At 36.0% G+C, this 9,153-nt stretch overlaps 1 long non-coding RNA gene across 1 annotated transcript in view; it reads left to right on the forward strand.

Annotated features, from left to right (window-relative positions):
- The window catches only part of LOC120226206, a 43,201-nt gene extending 34,816 nt beyond the window's left edge, over window positions 1-8,385 (forward strand). The window contains exon 3 of the long non-coding RNA XR_005526962.1: window positions 7,916-8,385. This is a non-coding gene — a long non-coding RNA (uncharacterized LOC120226206). The remainder of the gene's footprint in view (window positions 1-7,915) is intronic.
- Window positions 8,386-9,153: the final 768 nt, after the last annotated feature.

The raw sequence follows: 9,153 nt of genomic DNA on the forward strand, positions 1-9,153 counted from the left end.
TTCAAATAAAATTTTAACATTGTAAATATATGCATAATGCATACTTTTAATTATAAAAGATATTCAATGTGGAAATATGTCTGGTAAAGAGTAAAAAGCCACCCCAATTTTTCAGTCCCACACTAAAATCAAACATTCAATTCCATGAGTGTACTTCTTGATCTTTTATAATCATTTGCATATATGTGTTTTCAAAATAGTTTTGAAAGTATTATGAAGTAGAATAATATATATACATATTTTTTTCAATACATAACTGGGAACATCCACATTTAGTAGGTGCCATCAGTCACCAAGGCAAGCAGAGATCACTGGGCTTGTGAAGCTTCCATTCTAGTGGAGAAAAAGATACAATTAACAACAACATAAGATTAAAACCATTTTAAAACCATTGGGGGTGCCTGGGTGGCTCAGTTGGTTGAGTCCAGTTCTTGATTTAAGCTCAGGTCATGATCTCATAATCGTAGTATCAAACCTCGAACTGGGCTTGCACTGGGCATGGAGCCTGCTAAGATTCTCTATCATCCTCTACCTCTGCCCCTCCCCCACCTCCCTCTCAAAGAAAAATCATTTAATGTCTTAGAATATGGTAATGTTGTGGAAAAGCAGAGGAGAGTTAAGGGGTGAGAACTTGCTGTGTGTGTAGTGATGAAGAGTATTGCAATCTTAAACAGAATGGTCAAGCAGCTCCACTGAAGGTAACGTCTGAGTAGGACTTGTTGGGGGCATTCAACAACTTGGTCTTAATGCTTAACGTATCTTGAAGATTTTTCTTGTCAGAACACAAAGATCCCTTCATTCTTTCAATTGCCGTTTAATATCCTATAGCATTTTAATTCTTATTTTTTGGAAATTAATGAAGTATAGGAGATTTAAAAACCTTCATTTTAACATTTATTTACTAGTCACAGGAGTATGTAACCCAAATTAAGAATACGTATTGTGTTCTAATGGTATTGAAAAATCTGCAAATAATTTGCCATGCATCAGGCATTAATGAACATCTCAATAAATTAAAAAACAAAAATAAATACACAAAAATAAAAAAATAAGTATCATTCAGGCTATGTCTTTAAACCCAATGCAATAATTAAAAACTGAGCAATAAAATAATACCCAACTAAATATATTCAGAAAGAAATTTTTAAAAATACATGACTGTTATAATTTGTTCTTGATACATAACTTATAATTCTTTGTTGGTTTCTAAGACCAATTTTGATGATCCAAATCCATATTAGAAACTCCTTTAAAATCAGTGAGCTTACTGTTTAGCAATTCTTATTAGCTACAATAAAAGCAGTATTCAGAATTAATTTTAGAAAGCCAAAATACTTATCAGAAAATGACATAGTTTAAAATAAAGCATTATACTCAAAGTCTATAAACAGGATAAGCAAAATGCAAGTAAAATGAAATAATTTTTAAAGAAAAAATAATGAACATTATTCAAAATATACATAGTTATTTGAAAAGACCCATCCCAACTTACTTTGTAAATCACTTGAGGGAAAGAAGATAAGGGAATATAATTACAAACAAGGAGAATATTTTCTTTTCACAGAAAAGAATGGCATTATGTATATGTAAAATAATACATATATTTTTAAAATGTAAAATCCAGATAAAGTGCATAGTTTCTATAAAAATATAAATTACTAAAACTGAGTCGAGAAGAGCAGATAACCTTAATAGAACAATTCCAATAAAGTAAGCAAAATAGAGTCACAGACATTCCCTTTAAAAGGACATTGAAGGGGCGCCTCAGTGACTCAGTCACTTAAGCATCTGACTTTGGTTCAGGTCAGTTAGTGGGTTCAAGCCCCGTGTTGGGCTCTGTGCTGATAGCTCAGAGCCTGGAGCCTGTTTCAGATTTTGTGTCTCCCTCTCTCTCTGACCCTCTACTGCTCACACTGTCTCTCTCTGTCTCAGAAATAAATTAAAGATATTAAAAAAATTTTTTTAAAAAGGGCGTTGAAAAAAGCTTCTAGTTTTAGTATGGCTAATTATAGTCACATTTCCCACTTATTCTCTCAAATATGGAAAATAAATCAGAAAAATAAGAAACAAAAATGCAAATTCATTTTTGTTGTTTTTGTTGTTAAAACAAGCAAATTACTATATTCTTGAACAACAAGATAGGAGGAGGGGCTGCCCAAATCAGTAAACCTGAACAGAAGTGGAAAAAATATGCAGGAAAAGAATGTCCATGATGTCAGATCTTGGAAAATATTGGTAAAATATGCCTTTCTACCTTAAATAGCACACTCCATTGCAAAAATAAGGTTTTTTTCTTTGCAACAACATAACCAGGGCTTATGGACCATTGGTGGGAACTTCCATGGAGTTGGTTCTGAGGAGAAGAAGAGAAAAGCTGCTTGGAGAATTTTCACAGACAAGCTGCATTTGCAGGTAGCAGGATGTCGATAGGGTAGAGGTTATAAGGAAAGTGTACATTGTGATCAGCTCTGGAGAACTGGTTTTGGCAGACTAGGGAGACATGAGGCTGAAAGACATATAATTCTGTCTTCCTAGGCTGGGACATGACTCTGTCCCCTCTCTATATATCCTGAAAAGAGCTGATCCAGGGTTTTTAGCCAAAATGAAAAAAGATGAATTAAAAAAATATTTTGAATAGTATTTATGCAAAGATACTATTTAAAAAAAGAATGAAGAGGGGCGCCTGGGTGGCTCAGTCACTTAGGCACCTGACTTTGGCTCAGGTCATGATCTCACAGTTCGTGGGTTCAAGCCCTGCATCAGGCTCTGTGCTGACAGCTAGCTTAGAGCCTGGAGCCTGTTTCGGATTCTGTGTCTCCCTCTCTCTCTGACCCTCCCCTGATCACGCTGTCTTTGTCTCTCTCTCTCTCAGAAATAAATAAAACATTTAAAAATTTAAAAAAAGAAGGAAGAGAACATAAAAAACAAAGGCAGATATACAACACTTTGTAAAACAAAACTACTTTTCATAGAACATCAAAAGTTGTTACTATATACATCATATGAAATTGAAATAGGACTTGAAGCAACTGTTTTCATAAAACAAAAGCACAAAGAAGATCTACAAGAGTTTAGGAAAGACTATAGAAAGAAATATGAGCTGGCAGGGGTCAAAAAAGAAATAGAAGATTACAAATAATAAATAATCACACCAAACAAGATGAAGTACCACACACATGCATACAAAAAGCAGACACTATTGAAATAACAATAAATAATACCAAAGGATGCAGATGACGTGAGTGATACAAAGCAAGCAAATCAAATGGAAGTGAGCAGGACTTTAAAAAAGTTAGAGAGAAAATTATAATGAAATTTAAAAAAATCATATCCCCTCAAAAATAACTGAAAATGCATTTAAGAATATAATTCAAGAAAACTTCCTTAAATCGAAAAAAAACTTACAGTTGCATTTTAAAAGGACATATTATATCACAGAAAAAGATCAACACAGAGTACACAACACAGCATATTTTATTATAGTTACTGGATTTGAAAGATAATGATAGGTCCCCCATCCAGAAAAAAAGTTAAAGTCCTCTAGTAGAAAACATCAGGGTAGCCTCATTAGCTACACAGTGACAAAATGCTGGAGTTAGTAGAAACAATGACCATAACCTCTAAAGAAAAGAAAATATGATCCCTAAGGTTTCTACCCAGAAAAACTGTTATAAAAAGCAATGAAAAAAAATTTGCCTATCACAGTGACAAAGATCAACAAGTTTGATAACACGGTATTGTGGGCAAGAGTGTAGGAACACAGGGTTCTTACACATAGCAGGTGGGACAATCTACTGGTATGATTTCTAAGGAGAGCAATATGAGTTGATATACTAAAATTATACATAGTACTCTTTAAATCAGTAACTCCACTTGATTTTTTTCTTTCAGAAACAATTTATAAAAATGCAAGCATATAAGTACAAGAATTTTCATGTAATATTTTGGTTATAGAAAATGATTGGAAGCAAACTAAATCACTACCATTAGAGGAGTATTTAAATACATCATTACATACCAAAAAGAATACTTTGGACAAGGTAAATGCGTTTCTATTGTAAAAGGCCAAATGGCAACATTTTTGATCAAGGAATGGGGCTTTCTGTTTCCTGGCTGTGTAGTCAGACTCTTAAAGGTCATGATAATTGGGAAGAAAGCTATTGTAAGCATCTCCCTCTACTTTATTTTAAATGCCTTCCCTAAGCCGTGCTGCCTTTCCCTAGGCGCCCTCTCTACCTTTTGACCCATCAAAGCTCTATATTAAGAAAGACTATGATGAATTCATTCTCTTTAAAGCATAAATGTCACATAAGGTTATTGCATGATTTTGGGGGGGATGAGTTGCTGTTTGAGAGAAGACAACATTTAAGCCAAAAGAATATGTGATTTCAGTCTTCAAGTCAGCTTGCCTGTTGATGTAGTTCTTAGGTGGTGGTGGGAATAGAGCCCTCTCCAATATTGGACTCTGCTTGATTGTAATCCTGGCCCTGCCCAGAAAGTACACATTTGCATACATTGGGAGAGAGAGTTTTCCTCTTTTTGAAGTTCTGTGTGGTTGTTCATCCTCTCCCTTAGGCATCTGTGTAGAGTTTGTTTATTTGTTTGTTTTATGTCCCCTCTGTCATATTAGTGTGCCATACTGCATTCAACAAATGGCTAGGGAAATCAATATAAGTTTTTTTTTAAAGCTCAATATTTTATGTGCAAATCATGCATCAGCATTCTCCTGAGCATTATGAAGAACATTGGAGACTTTGCCTGAGCTCTTTCCAGAGTTTGAGATTTACTGGTACCCTTCCAACCACAGTGTCTCAAATGTCCTCTTTTACTTTATTCATGCCTGTTTTTCCCTAAAAGACCAGCGACTTTCGTGCCTTGTCCGCAAAGCCCATACGACCTCTCCAAACACAGGAATCTCTCTTCTCTGAGCTCATAACCCTCATTGAATAGGTCTACAGTGTGATATTCTAGGAGAAAGTAGCTTATGGGCCATCTGCCTCTCTGGTGTGGCTGGTTGATGTTTCAGGGTTAATATTTTATGAATATGCTTATTTCATTACAATATGTTGTGTTCAGAAATTTTTTTTTCATTGAATGAAGTGATGTCCTTCCACACACAAAAGTTTTATGAGCATTCTCTGCATATTATATTATATTAACACACTTAATTCTTTCTAAAAAACAGAAGATTAACATAGCTCAGTGCTTCCTAATAGGAAGTCACACTGTCCCATCATGCTTGCACTGGGAAATTACTAGCTTTGTGACAGTTAATTTTTTCAAGATGGAGTTAAATGGGAATCTCACTTGTGCTTCTTTGCCAGAGAGGCAGGCAGTCCTCATTCCCAGAATAGAGTCTGCTCCATTCCTCTCATTGGTTGGGTGGTCCCTTCTCTCCTTTCTAACTCTTGTCTTTAGCAGCAGATTGTCTTCATTCACTGACTTTCAAAGACTGGAAGGCATGTTCAGAAACCTTCTACTTTATAAGGGGTGGAATAGACCATATGTTTTGCTTAGTGTTATACTTTTCTCTTTTTTTCCTCCTTATGTCAGATGTCTTCCCCCTGTGGTTTTGCTGGCAAGCAGTGGCTCTTTATTTCTCCTGGTTGTGTGTGTGTGTGTGTGTGTGTGTGTGTGTGTTTTGTTGTTTGTTTTGCTTTTACCAACACCCAGACCACATTTCCAATGACACCTGCTAGAGTGTCATTCACTGGTTATGCATTTGAGGTTTACTATTTTGTGTGTTGACTTGCCAACTGGATTTTAAGCATTTACATGTAGCTAATACATCTTTGTATATCTTCCCTCAACCCTGCCCAAACTCGCAGAATCTACCACAGAGCTGTTGCTTGATGATTAGTATCTATATTATCGAGAGATGATATGTAGTCCATGCTTTCAGGGAAGGGTAGGCAGAAATGCTCAAGTATTTTGTTCCTATTCTCCCCTGACTGTCTACCTTTCTACACTTAAGTTTTTTTTTTTTAATGTCTTTATTTTGAGAGACAGAGATCAAGCAGGGGAGAGGCAGAGAGAGGGGGGAGACACAGAATCTGAAACAGGCTCCAGGCTCTGAGCTGTCAGCACAGAGCCCAACACAGGGCTCGAACCCACAGACTGTGAGTTTATGACCTGAGCCGAAGTCAGATGCCTAACCGACTGAGCCACCCAGGCGCCCTTACACTCAAGGTTTTAAAGTGATGTTGACAAATGTCATTACTGGTGGCTGGTCAACATATGGTGAATGAACACAAGCATTCTGAGGAGAAAATATACCAGGAGGCAGTCCAGATTCTTCTCCCCTCTGGGCTCAGATCCCTTGCACAACTGGGCAGAGTTGTTATTTTATATAACCTATCCTGGAAAGGAAGTTAAAGCTGTTTTTACAATGTCCCAAATACCCATTGTTCTAGAACTCACATGCCTTTTACAGATCAAATCTGCTAGTAAATCATTCTCTCCTGACATATCAAATAGAGTGATTTTCAAAATTCATGTTAGTCATACTTTATTAGATAGGGTCTATGTCTCGAAAAGACTTTATTAGATCTGTATTTTGTAAAAACGAATATACAGAAATGGCATGTTCTTTTAAATTTAGAAAAAAAATTAAATCATGGTTTCATTTTATAGATCAACAGGCATGCATAGTAAACCAGTAACTATTTTGTTTGTGTGTGTGTGCGTGTGTGTGTGTGTGTATGTGTTTGCTGTAATATGATTTCATACAAAACTCAGTTCATCTTTCTAATTCCCAGGGCAAGTGGAAATCTTACTGGATTTGAAATTTACGGATGATTTTTTTTCAGCTCATGGAAAATTTGGTAAAATAAGATTAAAATAAGATACACGGGAGTGAATTCTGTGCACAGTCCTGAAGCTTGTTTAATACTACATATATACAGCTCTTATTCTCAGAGGATACCTTAGAAATGTAAGAAAGTGAGACCTACAAACCTCTTTTTAAAAGAACACTGTACCTGCCTTAAAACTGCATCCTCCTGGAGGAAGATTATTTATTGAAATAATTGTAGAAGTTGACAATTTTTTTCCCGAGAAAGTTAGAAAAGTTTCCTTTGTGTTTTATTCATAGAAGAGGCAGTCTGAGAAAAAGGTCTCCGTTGACCTAGATTTCCTGTTTTCCTGTATGCCAATAATTCAAAGAACCCAAATTTATGCATCTGACACCATCTCATCATAAATAACAATATTCCTGCATATATAGTATAGTTCTCTTCAAGATGCACAAATCATTTCACACACATTTTCTCATTAATCCTCCCACGTTATTATCCCCAAATTTCAGGGATGTGGAAATTGAGATGGAGAGAAGTGGAGTTTCTTACCCCAAAATATGTACTATGCTAAGTAAAGAGTTTGGAAATGAATTTCCAGACTGTTCTTTGTACTAGATGTCAGTTCTGCCCTTCCCCACAGCATCATTGAAATGTCTTCCTGCATAAAGTACCACATGCTTTAAATAACTGAGGATATATTTTTAGGCCAATTAAACACCTATCTAATTTATTTACAGTAGCCACAATGTCTCATTTGGGAGATCAATACCTCACCAATACTGAGCCATGAAACATAAATTCTTTTGGTTAAAAGCAAGCTGCTTCCCTTATCGATTTATGAAACTTGGCTGTTAGCATCATGGCCCTGCCGCCTTTCCCATTGGAATGGGCTTGGATAATTTATTTTGCCAAGGGCAAGATTTATACACATGAACCATTTTTATTCCAATAATGAATGTATTACTTTCCCTCAAATATACAGTGAAAAATTACTATGAAGTTATTGCTCAGGCTCAGCTGCTGATGGGGCTGGGGATGAACAAATAGTGCTTTCAAGATTTTTTTTTTTTCCCTCTCTTTCTCTGTCTCTCTGTCTTGAAATCCTCATTCTTCGTTAGGTGTGGGAGATACACTTGCAAGCCATCCAGAGGAGAAGCTTCACTGCAGCTTCTGAGAAGATGCCTTACTGAATCTCCATTTGACCCTCTTATTTGGAGTAATTGAAAGGTTAAAAAGTACACTTTCTGGACTCCTTTGCAGCTAAGTGCATCACTTAGATGCACTTGAATGAGATTCAGAAGCCAGAAGTTTGGCATGGGCCATTTTCTTGCAGATGTAGTAGCTGACAGGTAAATTCTGACAGTTGTAAGGGATCAACATGACAGTCATGTAATAGTCATCAGTGACATTGGTGTGAGGAGGCTGTGATGGCCACAGTTACAAGACTGGCAGTAGCGGTTGTGTGTCATTTGGGTTTCATGTGTAGTGGTATGACCTTAAAACTGAAAGTGCAAGAGCAGATCACTGACATCGATTCCTCCAGCCTTTTGTAAGCATGTACTTCCCTGAATAAAATCACTCTCTGCTTAATATGTGGTTTTGGAACTTAGCTGATACTACAGTTGTTCTCTCGCTTATTTTAAGTGCTGAGGAATAGATAATTGAGGGTTGGGTCATCATAGAGTGAAAGGTCAGGCATATTTGGGTCAAAATCCTGCTTTTGACAATTAGTAACTCTGAAACTTTGGTTCTATATTTTAATCTTAAAAGTGAATCTAAGAATACTATCTTTACAAGAGTTTTATGAATATTATAAGCAATTAGATGCATAAAGGCAGTCCTTTATTCAATCAAGCCAATTTGGTTTCAATAATAATTTAATTTAATAAATTATTAATAATTTAATTAAGTAATATTTTAAAAAATCCTTTTACTAAAACTGGCTTCAATAATAAGGACGTTTATCATCTCAAATAATTTCAAATTAATATGCAGGAGGAGCCCCAGGAATTATATATGTTATGTGACTCAATAATATCAAAATGGTTCAATGATGTAAATTGGTCAATGGTTGTTTTTTAGAATCAAATTTTATTGAACCACAGTCATGCTACTTTGGTGATTTCTACATTACTGTGGCCAACTTGAATAACTGCCATAGGAACCATGGGTTATCAGGTCAGCAAAGCTAAAGTATTTACTATTTGGCCCTTTGCAGAAAGTTCTCCAACCCTTAATATAAACAGTGACACTGTTGTCCTCAGCAGTCATTTCATCCCAAGGGTGGATCACTTCATGCCCACAAAGTGGCTGCCTACAGTAAAGAGGGGAGAGAGAGAGAGAGAGAAGGAGGGAG

This window comes from Hyaena hyaena, unplaced genomic scaffold (genome assembly GCF_003009895.1).
Source record: "Hyaena hyaena isolate Hyena2069 unplaced genomic scaffold, ASM300989v1 scaffold_1619, whole genome shotgun sequence".
NCBI classification, from domain to species: domain Eukaryota; kingdom Metazoa; phylum Chordata; class Mammalia; order Carnivora; family Hyaenidae; genus Hyaena; species Hyaena hyaena.